The 18,683-nt window shown below is 37.7% G+C and overlaps 1 protein-coding gene across 14 annotated transcripts in view; it reads left to right on the forward strand.

The window, feature by feature from the left end:
* KLHL32 (kelch like family member 32) overlaps positions 1-18,683 on the forward strand; it is a 296,021-nt gene that overhangs the window by 204,546 nt on the left and 72,792 nt on the right. The window lies entirely within an intron of this gene.

Consider the following 18,683-nt stretch of genomic DNA (forward strand, 5'->3'; position numbering starts at 1 on the left):
GTGGACGTGGTAAATGATTGAAGACTGAGGGGTAAAGAAAGTGTGTGAAATCTTCTATCTCAGGTAGATTTTTAGACCCAGTATTCTCTTGACTTGTCAGGGTTGGAAAGGATTTGATCTTGAGGTATTTGGGTTCTCAACTCACATTTACAGTCACAGAGGAGATTTCCTTGGGGTCTTCATGTAATCAAATGTATCTGACTTGAAATGCTAGGAGATAGTAACGTTATTAATTATTTCATGGTGAAAATAATTTGAATGTGAGAAAAATGGATTGCTTTGGCTTTTATTAAAAAGTGACATAGACCTCAAGTATAAAATTCTGAAAAGGCCTTTTATGTATTGCAAAACTAGAGTTTCCATTGGAGAGGTATTTGGACTATGTGCAAAAAAGACCCTTTAGTGAAGTTTCTATATTCTTGTGTAAGTGAAAGCTTCCAATTTTATTCCTTCATCGATTATTGCTGAAGGTCCTACCCTCTTACCTGACCCTTTTCTGTCTGTTTTCTACTTTGTTCTCATCTCTCCCTGCCATTTCCCTCTCCTACAACTGACCTTCATTTTGCCATTTTGTTTATTTGTAAGAATGCTGTATTTTCAGTATTTTCCAATATTTTGAAAACTAAGTAAATAGGGCACAAGACAGAGCATGACTTCTGAGTAACTTCTGAATTAACTTTTCATCTCATAGTAACATCACATGTTAAGCTTACAAATTGTCTTCCTCTTAATCAGCCTGTGAATTTCGTTGTCCCATTTTATAGATGAGGAAAATCGGTCTCATAGTGGGGAATTTGCCTGGGATCATAAGATTTTAGAGCTGGGAGGACTTCTTAGATATCAGCTAGTCCATTCCAGGTCATTTTACAGCTGAGGAAATTGAGACTTGGAAGTTAAGTGACTTGTCCATAGTCATGTGGGTAGTAAATGACCAAACCAGGATTCAAATCTAAGTTATCAAGTGAGGAAAAAACTCTTCCTGACTACCCACCCTTAATGTCCTCTCTCTTGAAATTACTTTGCATATACTTTGCATGTTACTTTTTACTTAGTCATTTTATAAATGTTTGTTGAATTGAATCATACTTAAGTCTTCTGACTTCAGATCTGGTACTCTTTGTAGTAAAGTTGATTGACCCTTACCAAAATACCAATTATTAATTTGCCTGCCTCTTTTTTCAAGTCCTCATGCTTTTTATTTGCTGTCTCATTTTGTGCCATTTTCCTGTTCGTTAATATTTTCACCAAGGGAAATATAAAGAGAGAAAACCCAAATCAAGCAGCTTTTACTATTTTTTTTTAACAACTCTGGTTTAAAAGAAAAGGTTTATTAGAGAGGAAATGAGAACTCCTGGCCAGAATGAGATTTTTTTGAATATATGTGGATTTCAATTATCCACATTATCCTACTTCATTGTTAATATAATCAAGAATGGACTGGCCAGGGAAGAACTCAGTTCTCAGATGTGGCAGCCAAAGGAACTCATGTTTCCCCAGGGAAAAAAAGTGGGGATGATTTCATGCAATTGGCTGTTTCTAATAGAAATGAGATCAGGGGCCAGTACCCTCAAATGGCCTCTACCTATCCCCTTTTGTGGTATAGTGATCCTATCCTGTTGAAAGGCACTGCCAGAGATTGTAATGGTAATGTGCAGATTTTTGAGTGACAAAAATGCTATACTGTCCACTTAAGCGTTATCATAATTGCCTCTCTAAAGGTTACTAATGCTGTAATGTAGAATTTTAAGAACTGGTTTCTGCTGCAGGCAGTATATACATACATACATACATATATATATATATATATATATATATATATATATATATATATATATATATATATATATATGTAGATTTGTACCTGGACCTCCAGAAAGAATTAAAAGACTCACATAAATATTTACCAGTTTAGGCATTCAGAAGGCAATAAGAAACTGTTTTTGCTTTATCTTAGTAAATAAGTAATTCCCTCATAGTCAGCCCAATAGAGAAAGATCAAATCAGAGCAGCTATATTGCCTCCAGTGTAGTTAAGTTCATCATCTTTGCTAAGGTTATACTACTAACACAATCTACCATGGAAGAATCTAATATTCAGCCCAGGGTGGAGATTGGGTATGCCAGAGGATTAGTGTCAGGGTGCTTTATAGAAGTGAAACTTGACGGACAGGCTGGAGACGGATCTCCAGAATCTCATTAAAGTGCTGAATTGTTCATTACTGAGCGCTCTCCCTGTAATCAAGTGCTCATTGACTTTGACAAATCCCCATCCCATGTCTTAAGGAAGAACAGTGAAGCAAGAGGTGTTGGGGAAGAGAAGGGAAATTGGCACAAAGTGGGCCAAGTAATAGAAAAGCCGATGCGGGATCCTGCTAGTTGATTAATATGTGCTACCAGTAACCTATGTGGCTTCCCGATAATAAATACCACCCTCCACCTATCCCCCAAGCATGCATACACACACACACACACACACACACACACACACACACACACATACACAGATACAAACACACACTTGAACAGGTAGTTGTTTTGAGACCTCTATGGGCGTGCCAATTTAAGGATAGAAATAAAATTTGACATTTCTTTTTGTTGTTAAAGGTGTAATTTTCATTAATGGTTCAATATTAAAAGGTATGCGGATTAGAAGAGCTACTTACAACTCTAAATGATCCATATTCAATATACTTTCTCAACATTCTTTTTTTCTTTTGCTGTCCTAACCATTTCCCCTTGAGTTTCCAACTCACTTTCCTTGATGAAATCCCTAAAGATGGTGCCTTTATCGGTCCTGCCAGGTCCAGTATCTATCTGCCCTTTCTAAATTTTATCCTGATCCTCCTTCCTCCCCCAGGGTACTTTTTTGTCTTAGTCTTTTTCTTAGACAGTCTCTCATTATCTACAAGCCATGAAACACTGATTCCATCAGTAGACTCCACTGTGTTCAGAATGTATGGATACATAGATAGATAGATAGATAGATAGATAGATAGATAGATAGATAGATAGATAGATAGATAGATGCATACATGGATGGATGGATAGCTACCTAGATTAACACAGAGACATAAGACAGACAGAGAAATAGAGATAGAGAGAGAGAGAGAGAGAGATAAGACAGACAGAGAAAAGATAGATAGGAAGTACTTGGGAAATATATTAATGAATGAAAGGCTGAATGAGTGAAATCCTCTTAACTCCAAAGGTTGAAATTTTCAAGATGCCCAAAGTCAGTCTAGAAGCAATAATAAGGTATCTGTTTCTAAAGAAAGGAAAATACTGTATATGGAAACAAGTAAGTCTTACCCTGTGTCAACCCTTATCTTGGAAAGCATCAGCATCAGGGTTTTTTGGTGGCTTGCTTGTTTTTGTTTTGGGTTGGTGCGGGGAACAGTTGTAGCAACTTCACAGCTGAAAGTCCAACTAAAGTTGTCCCACCCCCACTTTGTCCTCTCATCTGGGGCTTGCACCAGCTGCCATGTTGTTTTTTGGTGAATAAAAGTTTATGATTGGTTCGGTGATATAGGGGAGATGGAATCGTTGGGAAAAGGATGATGAATTTAGTTTTGTTGAAAAGCAGGCTCTGTACTGCCAGACCAGGAGGTCTAACATTTGGTGCCCTTACATGCTTTTTATTTTAATCAAATTTATTAGTTATATGTGTACAATTGCCTACTACATGCTATGTATTCACTATGAAGGATATAAATAAATATAAAGTATAATTATAAACACCCAGAGCTTATAATCTAATTGAGGACGCAACACTGAAGAGAAGTAAAAATATTAGATGCCAGATGAATGACACAGATAGTAAGTATTCTAGGAATTCAAAGGAAGAGAGAGAGTCCTGTGAGCCATGGCCATCTGGGGGAATTTAACTGGACTTTGCAATTGAAATGGGTAGAATTCAGATGAAGAGGGAAGAGTGAGGAGAGGAATAATGCAAGCAGAAGATAGGTTTGCAATTAGTAATCAGTCACTTAATATTCATTTATTAAGTACCTGCTGTGTGCCAGGCACTGTGCTGTGTGCCATGGAACAGTAGCTGTTCTCAAGGAGGTTATAATCTATCAGAGATCAAGGCGTGTTACTTGAAATAGTGATTGCATGTGTTCTCTGAGGGCCAAGAGCTAAAGTCTCTTGTTAAAAAAAAAGCTACTGAATGAGAGGCTGGAATTAGTATCTATTTTTTTTTAGGTGTGAAATTAGAAGAAATAGAGATGGTGAGGTTCATAATTAACTGAATACTGTTATCTTCCAAGAACTTCTATTTTTCACTCAAATATTAATGGGAACAGTGCAGCTGCTGATTTATATTAGTAGAGGAAGTTTCCTCTGGGGGAATCTAATACCAACGAAGCTCCAGGTCTTGAGTGAAAAACCAAACAAAATGCGTATTATTGTTTGTATTTACTTCAAGAACTGTGACAGTTTTATGAATAGGTCTAATTTTATCTCCGTAAATATAGTCGATTAATTAAGTGACATAATTACAAGGGGCCTGATGAATAGCCACAAAGATGTGAAGTACTTTAGCAACTTTATTAAGCACCTACTGTGTGCAAGGTAGGGGCTGGGAATACAAGAAGAAACCTTTATCTAAGGCCACTTTGAACTAAAACAGTATATTAGGACACAAAAGTTCTTTCACTCTATGGCATTAAGTCCATTGAACTATATTTCTGTCATAGTGGTCAATAAAATAGCAATTCAGTTCATTTTTTTTCCCATGTTTTTGACGATTTTGATTACCATAAATGCTTGTAATATGCTGACTTCCTGTACACTAGAAAATGTGTATTTTTCTCTCTCCTCCATTCCTAAGATTTTCTTTCATTTGCTTTTAGGTGCTCTTAATAGCCTTTTATGTAATAATAACAATAATTTTCACTTAGGACGCATCATTTTAAGGTTTTTGTAGTACTTGCCACATAATAACCTTGTGAGATAGGTAGGTATTATTTTTTTTAATGAGGAAACTGAGGCTCAAAGGAGTGTATTTATTTTCCCAGGGTTACTTAACCTTTCCAAACTAAATGGCCAAGTTGGGACTAAAATTCAGGTTTTCTGACTTCAAGACCAGCATTTTTCACTTTATACCACATTGCCTTTTGGTTAATTCTCTGTTTCTATCCAGATGATTTGGACTTGCCTTCCTTCCTTCAGTTCTCCAATTTCAGGAGTCTGATACAATAGTCTCTTTTACCTTACCGCTCACTCAGCCAAAGCCTCTTACATACGGAACTGAGGTGAGGAGCCAAACCCAACACTTTTGTATTATTTTGATTTATTGCACATGCCTAGCACATGCCTGTAGTGCAAGGGTTCATTTCCTGTGCTTTAATCAGGTCTCTAAATAGATTTATCACTCCTTGCCCACTAGCCAAGAAATCTTATCCTATTTATGTTCCATTCTAGGATATGAAGAGGGCACCTTGTCTCCTAGAGGGGGTTCTGTCTCCATTTGACTTAGATTATAAATTCCTCCAGGCAGGGACGTTGTCTTTAATGTTTGTATTGTACAATGTTGTCTTACTGTACCCTATAAATAATAAATAAAAACAATAATGGGAACCTTTCATATTTAAAAGGATTGAATGGGAAACAGCAATTCCTTCCTTTTTCCTGCTTGAGGTTTTATGTATTTCTATATTTCTCCTTTCTTTTCCTCCCCTCCCTTCCCCTCCTCCTCCTCCTCATCCTTGTTGCCTGAACTACACATATATTTGTCCTGCTAGGCAAATTTTTATGCAAATCAATTATGCCTTTTGGAGAAAATATTCTTTTACCAATTTTTGGTTGGGGATTGGCTTTCATAAGGCACAGTATTAGTAATACATTTGTTCCACATCTCTGGAGACATGGATTAGACGATGATTTGGGTAGCCATTGAACTCATATCTGGCTGCCTCCTACTAGTCTCTCAGGAGCTTTTATCTGCCTCCCAAAATCCACCTGCGTGGCTGAACTGGATTTGACATTTCACTTCCAAAAGAGTCCAAGACCTGGAAAAAGCAGGATTGCAAAGAGGTATTGAAAACCTACAGAGCTAGAGGGACATGGGTGGGTTGAGAGTTGTGCAAAAATAGTTGTTTGACATTACCAACACAAAATTGACCCAAGTGCTGCCATGTCAGGAAAGGCGGATTAATACTGTGTCAACAGAACTATGCATTATATAAGTGCTCAGGAAATATTTTTTGAATGAATGAGTCATTCAGGGTTTTTAATACATTTGGTTCCAATTTTGAATTTCATGTACGCTAAATATGCTATAAGATATAGAGAATTTTCAAAGCTTGGGAGAGATTTACTCATCCATTTCCAGTTCCTATTTGTAACATGTATCAGCGAAGGCAGTTGTTAACTGTGAAAGGAGACCTCCATCTGCCTCCAGTGTTTGTATCATTTGGCCCATGCCAAGTCTGTACTCCAAAATAGAGAAGATCTCCTGTTTCCTCCCTAAGGGAAGGAAATAGTCACTAATCCTAAGACTTTTGCTCCCCCTCCTCTGCTCATGTCAACATGCTTAGTTCCCTTATACTTTTCCTTGGCTATGTAGAAAATTTGGCAGAGCTGCATTTTCATGTGTTTCTTTCAAATCCTGCGTCATTTCCCTGCAGCCATTATTTCCCTTTTTCTTTTGAACGTGGTGGGCAGTGCTGGAGGCAGTGCTCCAAAGGGGGACTAACCTGTGCCAAACTGGATAATTACTTTGCTCATTTCATGCCCATTGAAGTGTCATCCTATTATACAGTGTGAATTGGAGAATGTAATCTTTTTGTTTGGTGCTTTCTGTTTTCACACTGCCCAGTGTGGCCTTTGCCTCTTCTTCAGTAGCATTTTATTTTTTAAAAAATCCCATTCAATTTCCTGTGCTCTGAAAATAGGTTGGCACACTAGCCCTGACCCACAGATTTGGACACGACAGAAGTCAGGCCAATCCCTTAAGAAATCAGACTGTGTGAAATTAATAATTTAAGTGAAAATTGGGGCTATTAGTCCTTAAAACTATTCCAATGTAATGCCGTGGAGGCTATGACAAGTGGGGAATGGGCTGAAATTAAAATGTTATGGAATAGGAACTCTTTTGTCCTAATCTTTCTTAAAAAAAATATCCACCAAGAAATCTTTGATTTTCCTCCCATACTAATTATCCAACATTTAGAGTCATAGGTCTGAAAATGGAAGTGAACTGAGAGTCTATGTGATCTAACCACTTTATTTTACAGATGAAGAAACTGAGGCCCCCAGAGGTTAAGTGACTTGTCCAGAGTCCTGCAGGTAGAATTTGAACCCAAGCTCTCTGAATATGGAGCGATTACTCTTTTCCCTCTACCACATCTATAGTATCTATGCTACTAGACATTTTCTCCTCTTACCATGCATCTTCATAACATCCCATTTTCCTTTCTCACTTAATACTAAATAAAAATCATGCTCCTTGAGGGCAGTACTGCCTTTTGCTTCTTTTTGTATTCTTAACACTTAATGCAATTCTTAGCACATAGCAGTTGCTTAATAAATGTTTATTATTGATTATGTCATAGTTCCATTTTCTTCTCCAAAGGACCTGCTTTTCTCCCCAGTTTCATACACTTCCTTTTATACATTTGATCAGTCAATTAGTAAACATTTATTTAGTGCCCACTGTGTGCCAGACTAGTCTCTGTCTGTGTGGGTACCTCATCCAGTGATGCCCCCAGATAGATGTAGCCACTCCCTAGTGCCGTTCCTCTGAGATGACCTCCCATTTACTTTACACATGCCTTGTTTGTACAGTATTTATGTATGTCCAACAGCGCATGCGAGCTCCTTGAGGGCAGAGACACTGTTTTTGCTTTTCTCTGTACCCCCAGTGCTTAGCAGAATGCTTGGCACACAGCAAATGCTTAATAAATGCATGTTGACTGTACTTTGACCAATTTGATGTTTTAGGTGTGTGTGTTTTTAAGCTGCTTGTGTTTGTATTTTGCAGTCACTCTTACCCCATTTACATTTTCCTGATTTCTCTGTAAGGATTCATTCCTTGCATAGCTTGACTGGTGGTTTTGCTGCTGATTTCCTATGGATGTCGCTTGTCACTAAGAACCTTATGTTGCTCCTGGCTCACTTCAGGGAGACTGCAGAGGGTAATCCTCAACCCCATTGCTCTGTGTTGTCGAGCAACTGCGAGGGGACAGTCATTATCAGAAATTACAGGAGCCCCAACTTCTGTGTACAAGCTGTGTTTCCCATGAGTTAGGAGATAATTTTATGGGAGCTTTGTTGTTGGTGGTGGGCTATTTTTTTTTTTAAGAAAGTGCACACAAGAGCAAGGTGATTTATGAGATATGACATATTTATGTTCTGTGCTCCTAATTTTCATTTTGATTCCTGTTGTTTCCCGAATGTGCTGTTTCTGTTGCTGGTGCTGCTGTGAGGAGTAAAGAATGACTGGAGAGTATTACTTATGTATTGGTGTCCTGCAGTAATGTTGTTCCCACCTGGCTTATTGTGGATTTAAAATAAAAACTACACTGGAAGGTATATATGATGTGGCCACCCTGAGGTTGGCCACAGCAGTTCTTCCATATTCCAAGTAGTTAGAGCTTAGTCTGGGTCCACTTTAAATCCATTTAATCTCTTGGAAAACTGAGCCCCTTCACAGTGCACGCGCACACACACAACACAGACACACATGCACACTTGAATACACACCCATACACATGCAATCTTTCATCAGGAAAAAATGATCTCAATAATTCTTTCCCATAATTAGTGAATTAGCAACAAATGGTGTATACTCGGTCAGTTAACTATATTTATGATGCAGTCCTATTGTTTATAGCCTTGTGTTTGCCTCTACAGAGTTAGAGTAACTTAGTAACTCCTGCAGGGAGTTACTAAGGAAAGGAAAGGTGCCAGGGGGAAGGCAAGAAAAACTTTGTGGAAGGAGCAGGTCTTGTCAGTCCATGGTGAAGGCAGGGGAGAAGCAGGTAGTTTGAGAAAGAAGAGAGTTTAAAAGGAAAGGCAGGTGGATGGAGGCAGCCAGGGGAGGTGGGAAGCTGTGTGAGGAGAGATGTGAAATACACCAGCACACGTGGTAAAGTGGAGATGGCACAGGCATTAGTGTAGTTGGAGAGGAAAGTAGATGGGGAGGTTAAAGTCCTTAATTAGTAACATTAACTTAACAGGAAAGGGAACCACAAGTAGTGATATCTAAATATAAATTGCAGATGGTCTTTGCTGCATTAATATAGATTGTAATAGAAAAGATCTGCTGGCTCTCATAAAGGTTGGTGCACCTATAGCAGGGATATGGAGATACAAGCTTGAAGTAAAGCTATGGGGCAGATAGATAGTATGGTGGATAGATTACTGGACCTCATGTCCGGAAGACTCATCTTTCCAAATTCAAATCTGGCCTCAGACGCTTACTAGCTGTGTGACCTGGGCAAATCACTTATCTCCTGTTTGCCTCAGTTTTCTCATCTGTCAAATGAGCTGGAGAAAGAAATGTCCAACCACTCTAGTATCTTTGCCAAGAAAATCCCAAATGGAGTCTGACATAACTGAAACAATTCAACAGTAAAACGTGAGACTGGCTCAATCAGTAGGCACAGGTATGCCTGCTATGTGACCAGTGCTAAATGAAGAAGAAATATTGGATTGGGAAAATATCATGGATGCATGCATCAGAATATGCATCAGAAATACCATGGATTCAGTGCTGTATTTGGTGTAGTTCTTAAAAGAGAGAGAAAATATGAATTTGTAGGACTGAGTAGATAAGAATATTACTTTGCTAAGTGTCATTCCAAAAGAAAACTTTATTGTGTTTCCAAATCCTGCATCAGGCCTGTTGGCAGCATTGTTTTTATTGGACATCAGATTTCCCATAGGGTTCTAAATTGTCTGGACATATGATAGATTTCTGTGTTCAGGGAGCCAGGGAGGCATTCATGCCATTTGACACTGCCAGAGCATGGGGAATTCCTGGCAAGAGATTTTTCCTACATTTTACTGTAACTCTGCAACTTCTACAAGGTTCTTCAGGGGAAAGGGTCTCAACCACACAAATTTGGAGGGACCTAAAAGGAAGCTGCAAAACTGTTTAGATCTGGACAAACCCTGAAGCCAGTGATAAAAAGTGATACTTGTAGGTTCAAGAGTGTGGCAGATAGTCCTTTGTGCTTTCATGAAGGTTGGTACATCAGGCAGTTGAGATGGCAAAACTGTATTAGATTCTTTTTTTTTAATATTTAATTATTGTTTTATTTTTTATCAGTTACCTGTAAACAAAAATTTTTAACATTTCTATTTTTAAAATTTTGAACTATAAATTCTGTCCCTGGCACCCTCACTTTCCCTTTCCTGAGAAGGCAAACAATTTGATATAGATTATATATATGCAGCCTTGCAAAACATTTCCATATTCATGTTGCAAAAGAAAATGCAGACACCTTAAAAACCCAAGAATAATAAAGGAAGCAAAAAAATATAATTCCATGTGTATTCAGACTCCAATCAATTCTTTGTCTGGAAGCAGAGAGCATTTTTCATCATAAGTCCTTCAGAATTATTTTGTATTATTGTGTTCCTAAAGATAGCTGTCACTCACAGGTGATCATCATACAATATTATTTTTCCTGTGTGCAATGTTCTTTTGGTTTTGCTCATTTCACTTTGTATCAGTTCATGTAAGTTTTCACAGATTTTTCTGAAAGTGTTCTTCTTGTCATTTCTATAGCACGATAGTATTCCATCACAATCTTATTCTGCAACTTGTTCAACCATTCCCCAATTAATGGGCATTCCCTCAATTTTACAATTCTTTGCCGTCACAAAAAGAGTTGCTATAAATATTTTTGTACGTATGGGTCCTTTAAAAAAGAAATCTCTGAGATATAGACCTGGTAGTGGTACTTCTGGGTCAAAGGGCAAAATTGTATTTACTTCTAGAATTTTCCACAATAGTTCCCATAGTTTTACCTTTCATTATTTCCATTTTAAATTGATTATTGTATCTCATTCACCTTTGATGCTACATTTACTTTGATGGATTCTGCAGATGCTCAGATTAAAAGGATAAATACTTGTCCTGGGATACACCTGTCCATGATTTCACTGTGCTACTTAAAAGATATTGAATATATAGACCTGATGCTGATGCCAAGCATTTTGGGTAAACTAACCCTCAGTTTGTTTAGAAGGAGGGTAGCATGTGGATTATCAGTATAGGATAATCAGTGCTGGGATTCGGTGCACAGTGTCAGTGTGTGTGTGTGCATGTGTGTGCGCGCCTGCGTGCAAGAAGAGCAGAGTGTATTTAACAAGGAGTGATATTTGATAGCTGCTGTAAGAGAGTTCATGTGAGCTGAGGATGGAGTTTTTGGTCCCAGTTGTTGTGCTGGGACTTTGTTCAAGTTTTAATCATGTAGTGAGAGACTAGACTTTGTTCTATGTACTGATACTAGTCTTGGGGAGCCATGACAAGCATCTAGTAAAATTCTGTGTTGCACAGTATATTGGGCAAGTTTCTGAGTTCTCTGTAGTGTCGCACAAGAGACTTCCAAAGTGCTCTACATATATTTTCTTATTTGATCTTCACAGCAACCCTGTAAAGTAGGTGCTATTATCTCAGAGAAGATCACAGTGACTTTCTGAGGTTCCCATCTGCTAGTAAGTATCTGGAGCGATATTTGAACTCAGGAAGCTCTCCTTGGACTTTACCATTGATAGGGAACTCACTACTTCATAAAATAGCCTATTTCTTTTTTGAACATTTATAAGTAGGTGTTAGTCCTTTCTTAAATGGTGCTAAATTCTGCCTCTCTGTTCCTCACCATTTCTTAGCCCTAGTTTGTTTTCTAGCATCAGTCGTAATTCTCTCAGAAGATGGCACGTGAGGACACCTCTCCTGTTTCCCTTAAATCTTTTCTGCTCCCAAGTAAACCCCATTTCCTTCACTGGTTCTTCATATGGCATAAATATGTGACCATCTCCCCTTTCCCCCAGTATGTGAGCTAGTCTCCCATGGTGAAGTAGTTATTATCCTTTTTAGATTGCGACACCTTAATATTGATCTCAGTACATCAGATGTGGGCCTACCAAGTTTAGAATGGACCGGGAACATTAACGTTCAGGACATTATCCTTTCATTTATTTTGTTTCATTTATTGGTTTTTTTGGTAGTGATGTCACACCATTGACTTACTCTGAGCTTTTACTCAACTAAACTCCCTAAACCTTTTTACACGAAAGGCACCCAGCTGGAGTTTCATAAATTTGGAGCTTATAGACCCAGATACTAGTTTGATTGCATGTCAGTAAATAATGTGCATAGTTGTACATTAGTTCTAAATCATGCATAGTCATCTCTCCTGTGGATTGACTATAATGACTTTGTATTTCCATCCTGGCTTTCCTATGTTTCCACCCACTCCCATCCCTGTCCCACCAACACTTTTATACTTCCTCCCCCTACCAGCAGCAGCAGATTTCTGAAGGTAATGACAAGTAGCAGATATTACCCTAACGAAAACATAATTAGGAAGGAATATATTTTCAGAGAAATTTGTCTTTGATGCATTCCAAAGCCAAACATTAATGAGTTAGGGATTGACTGGGATTTTCCATATCCAGTGCTCACCAAATTTAACATGAATCATTGAGAAATGGCTATGTAGTGCTTTTCACAGGTAATGCCTGTAGATCCTTTAGAAACAAGCAGAAGCCTTTCAGACTGGACACTAAATGTTCATAATCTTCCTGTGGTTCCTTCTTATTGTTGAGAACTGCCCAGAAAGTACCCCCATCTGGTCACACAAGAAAGTCGGGTAATTAATGCAGTGAGTGACGGATAGTGCCCTAAAGTTTAAATGTTTTAGGAGGATCTATCTTATTAACACTTTAAAACATGGGAGAATAATATCATTAATTTTGATTAATTCATTTGCTCTTAATATAGCTTTTAATTTGTAATTCTATGTGAATTACAATGTAATTTGGCATTAATTATACTAAATTGACTATAAGTCAGCCAATCACAATGGGAAATTACTCACAGCTGAAAGTAAAACTAAAGCCCTCCTTCAGAAAGGAAGAAGCTTATTTAAGGGTAGGCAATAGTACGTTAGGTATAATTCTATCTCTGGAGAGGGCAGGGTATTGGGTCTCCCAAAAAAGTTACTATTGGTCAGCAAGTTCTGTTACTCTACACACTGCTGGGACTTTGAAGTAAAGTCTATATAAATTCAAAAAATGACAAATAGTGAAGTAAATAAAGGTATTGATTTGCCTACTGCTTACCTTAGGGGATCCTGAAATATCTTCTTGCTTTAGTTATTTTATGTAAAATTCAGAATCATGGGATGAATGTTACTTTGAAAGGATAATAATAATAATAGACATGAGAACTCACACCAAATAAGTGCCATAAGGTTAGCAGAGCACATTGTGTGCATTATTTAATTTGATCAACTCATGTGATATAGTTGCTATTATTTTATAGATTCAGGGAACCAAGGCTTGAGAGCTTATGTTTAAGATCATATTTTAATTCGGAATTTCTTAACTCAAAATCCAGTGCTCTATCCAACATTGCCATACTTAAAAACCTAGCCATCTCATTTGAAAAATGAGAACCCTGAAATCCTGAGTTGCAAAGTGCCCTGCCAAACATCTGGTAAGTAGCAGTTTGTGCTCATGACCAGGTCTTCTGTTTTGTTGCTCTTTCCTGTGGACTACTGTATACGAGATTCCATATTTCTGAGGTACTAGGAATAGAGACTGATCTATTTATTCTTAATTGCTTTTACTCTGGGGTTATTTTTTGGGCTGTACTTTGGTTGGTCAGCTGAAGATTATTATTTTCTACCCTCATGTGCAACATATTCCTTCTTTTTACCCCTTGTTGGCATAAAGATGGTCAACATGGAAACCTTATCTTGGCTACGGAGGAAGTCCATCTCAGAGCTAATAAAATACCCTCACATTCTAGAGATAGAAGCAATTTTTGTAGTGAATGAGACTTTGAAGAGTTTCCTGTTCATGGGTAGAAAGTTAACCAAGCAGCTAAAGAAAATTCAAGCTTTGATACCTAAAATGCAGTGCCTAGCACATGGTAGGCATTTAGTAAATGTTTATTGAATGAAATAGAAGCATGGGCTTCCCTTAGGAGATGCATAATGTCCAAAAGATGAAAGTAATAGCAGTGTTCTCTACTCTCTCAGACCACTTCAAAATTGTTATGTTTCATTCTGGGCACCACATTATAGAATGGAAATTGATAAACTGACATGTTTACAGAGGAAGGTAAAGGCAACCAGGGGCAGTAAGGGGTCTTGATACTATACCATATAAGGATCAGTTAAAGGAATTAGGGATTTCTATCCTGGAGAAAAGGAGGCTTACTAGGGACCATGATAGCCATCTTTAAGTATTTGAAGAGAATTATCCTGAGAAAAAGCCATTAAACTTATTCGACTTGACCTCAAAAAACAGAACTGGAAACCATGAGTGGAAGTTGCACATACCCAGGTTTTGCCTCACTATCTCTAAGAGGAGTGGGTTACCCCATAGGAAGCAATGGAATTGAGGCAGCACTGGCCACCAAGCAAAACCTGGATGAGCAGTTGCTGGCAGCTGTTGTAATACTTTGGTCATACTCTGACCTCCCATCTAGCTCTGGGATCATGTGATCATGCAATTGGAAAACAATAGGAAAATAGGAGATGTGTCCTATTTATAGGACAGATGTCTTCCTTTGGAAATAGTTTCTAGGTACATTATATAATTCATATTACAAATACAAGTATATTTTGCTTAACGTGTATTTCAAATGTAGAAAATAATGTGCTGCATTTTTGTATATTCAGGGTCACTAAATACTGTTTTGTTTTTTTCCAGGTTATGTCCCTCAAATTCTTAGTGAGCCATTGGCTCTCATAAAATGAGAGCTATCTAAAAAGAAATAAATTTTATGAATATGAGGAAAATTTCCAGCTGTTTTTAAGCAAGCCTTTTTTTTCTTACCTTTCACTTATTTATATGCCACTTTATTCCACCTAACAACATAGCAAAAACAAAGAACTAGGTTTTACTTCATTTTCTATACCATGGAGTTTAAAACTAGCAAAAATTCCTATGTTGGCATCTCTTCGCCTCTTTCACATGTCTAGGCAGGCACACAAATAACACATGCACACATAGACATATTAATCTCCTCAGTCAAGCTCCCCTTTGTTTTGCTGCACTGACCTGAATGATAATATACCGTAGAGACGCATAATTGGTTGGGGATTTAGTACACTGGAAAGGAAAACAAAAATAAGAATCTTATTTTTCCTGCTTCAAGCATATATTCTATTCTATTTTTAATTCCACCCCCCCCCCCCCCAAATGATACTCACTGCCTGCATTCACTGCCATGGAATTTGAGGAAGCTGCTTGAACATAGTTGGGTCAAGGGCTTCCGTTTGCTAAATCTGACACAAAAGGGCTTTAGAGGAAAGATGATTATAGAATTTTCTTCCTCTTCCTCTATAGCTCAATCTCAATGCCAAAGTAACCTGACAGAAACCTGATACTCCTTTATAGTTTGTGGTGTGGCTTTTGCTTATTAACTACAGACAATCTCTATTTTGATTGTCTCTCTGACAACCTAAGTAAAAGGGCCCCTTAATGTGACATTCTTAATGACATTAAAAATTTTGCGCAAGGGAACTAACAGCAGAAATAAATATAGTGGTTTGGGCCAAACATTTATAGGCTATCTTTGCCCATCAATTTTATCTTCTCTCATCATGGAGAATGTGAGCTGTGACAAATAGGCCTGCTAATCAAACAGCACGGAAAGGTTGGGTCATTTGCACCCTTTTTTAGTCATTTTGTGCTTTTCAAGAGTGAATTTGTTAAAATTATGCTGAATATCCACTTGGAGCCTCAGCGGCTAACCCTACCTGTGTTTTATAACTCTGCACTGTCAGAACTCATAATAAGTCAAACATTCTTTCAGAGGTACTCATAAGGGAGGAAAAAAAACCCCCGCAAATTTAAGAGTAATTTCAGATTGTAAATGAAAAGGAGAGGCACGACTGTTCATTTGCACCAATCATGCCTTCCTTTCATCTGCTCTGATTAGGCCTGGTGCGGTTTCATCAAACTACTCCATCACGGAGCTGTCACTCCAGCCGGCTGTTGATTGAAAACAATCAGGGCTCTGATGGCACAATTATTCTGACCCTTTAACTAGAGGCTGCTGTGATAATGAAAGGTTGATTATGATAGTTTGTGCCTCTTTCAGTTTGCCAAGAAGGTTAATTTGGGCATCAGACGGATGTTTAATGGGCGCTTGCTGGCTACACTGAGGTAAATGAGAACGTGCAGTCTTCGATATTGCACGGATATAGTTTGGCTGTCAATCATTGTCATTTGGAGTTTGTGCCTCACACTCTGGAAATCACATTTTATTTTTTCCTTGGGATTTAATTTATTCTGTGCCCCGAGGAAGTTCTTTCACTCGGTGACCTTCACAGCAGCTTTCTCTGCCTTTTTTTTTTTTTTCAGATGGAGCTCAAAGGCACAACACATCTAGGAGAGAATTTTTCTTTCATTTTCACTTAAAAATGGAAACTTTAAAAAAATCTGTCCTTATCACTGCCTTCCAATAGAAAAGCCAATGTTTTTTCTTTGCCTTTTGCAGTAATGGTGTACCGATGAAAGGGATGCTCTGGCCAGTTTGCACATTCAGTGGCACACATACAACTGACTAACAGTAGTTAGGAAACTGACCACCAAGCTCAGCCAGCTCAAGATGGGCATGTGTGAGTCAAGACTGAGGTTTGTGGAACATGGTTTTCCTTGCCCCCTCTCTCCCAATTGTGGCAGGTCTATACCAGCTTGACTCATTGTAAACTATCTTATTCCTTTTCGTGCTCTCTTATGAAATGTGAGAGAGGGAGTTGAGATAGGGAGCTAGTTATTTGGTTGCAGATTCATTGATATTATTAATATTTACAAATTTCAGGTCATGCAAATTCTGTGCATAATTTTGTAGCTATTTGATTCATGGAGTAAGAGATGCAGGTACCTAGTAATATTTTTGTAATATGCAGCTCATTACAATCCTGTTTTATGCATATAATTTTTTTAATTGCTGAAAAAGTCAAGAGGAGGGGGGCAGAAACATTTCTTTTTATCTCTACCCAGTATATTGGTCTTATTTGAGGGTCAGGGGTATTTTTTCCCAGAATTTTCAGAATAAAATGTTTAGCTGCACATTCCCACAGTCTGTTATCAATTTTTGCCTTATGGGGCATTTGTAAAACAATTAAGAAGATGGGTTATAGGGGGACAGCAGTCTCATGAACATAATATTTCATTAAAGATACTCTTTTCAGCTTATTTCTTTGTTACTCTTTTCCAAATATCATCCTTAGTTGTTTTTCCCTATATAATTTTTGAATCTCATTCAGAGTAAGAGCCATTAGGTAATGTTTCACCCTCACCTGCAGCAGTTTCCATAAATGAATGAGTCATTTCAGGCAACAGCTGTTTTAATTCAGACCTTCTCCAGGTAACAGCCTTTTGTAACTTTGTGTGATTCAAAAAAAAAGCAGTATTACTGTGCATAAGCAAATTTGATAACATACCATGAGACCACTAATGTCTGTTTTTGCTTAGCTCTATGGAAAACTTGGATGAAATTGCCCTCAGGAGTGCCTGGAATAATTGTCAGTACTCTGTTGTGTATTGGTTTTTGTGTAGGCAATGGGAGGTAGGAAAGTAATTAGGGGAGAAATAGATTAGTCAAGAATTTTTGGTCTTTAGAAAAATAGTATGACTTTATTTTTAGTTTTAATACAGACCTGTGGTGCTTGTGACAATGAATGATGTCATACAGGTGCTCTGACTGTGTGCATTTGATGAATCATAAGATTCAAATAATTTAGTTCAGTTCAGTTTAACAGATATTCCTTAGATATGCACTGAATGCCAGACACAGTGCTAGTAACTGGAATTGCAAAAATGAAAACGACACGGTTCTTGCCCTCAAGGAGCTTCTAGTCTAAGATGAAGAATATTAGATTCTGCTGCCAGCTTGCTGTGTGACATTTTCAAGTCATTTTATCTTCCATATTCAAGATGTAGTTTGTTATTTTTTAAAGAATTCAAGCTACCTACACTGAGAAATGCAAAATGTTAATTGTTTTATCAGACTGAATATATTTGGGGACATAGGTTATTGTAGAATTCTTGTTCTTTGTATTACAGATAGAAAATGTTGAGTGATTATTCAGTACACATACATCTTGTCATGTGGGCAAGGATTTAATAATTTTTTGACAATATTTTATTTCTAGGTCATGTGCCTGTGGAGGGTTAATCTCTAGGCACTAAATATACAGGCTTACCTACCAAGAAAGGCCTATCCATGTCAAGGCCACCCCTAGTTCATCATCAAAAACATTTGTTAAGCTCCTACATAGTCACATTTGGGGTTTGCTTTTGATGTGGTAATAAAGTTTTAGGCTTACTAAAAAAAATGAATATAGTGCAATATGTTATTTACTCTACTTGATGTGTGGTCTGTTTCTATGTAGTATTAATAAAAACTAAGTTTAGATAATATTTTGATAATTTTTTCGAAGGGTAGACATAGGAAGATGTTTGACTATTGAATATTGGGATTAT

This window comes from Notamacropus eugenii, chromosome 2 (genome assembly GCF_028372415.1).
Source record: "Notamacropus eugenii isolate mMacEug1 chromosome 2, mMacEug1.pri_v2, whole genome shotgun sequence".
Taxonomy (NCBI): Eukaryota; Metazoa; Chordata; class Mammalia; order Diprotodontia; family Macropodidae; genus Notamacropus; species Notamacropus eugenii.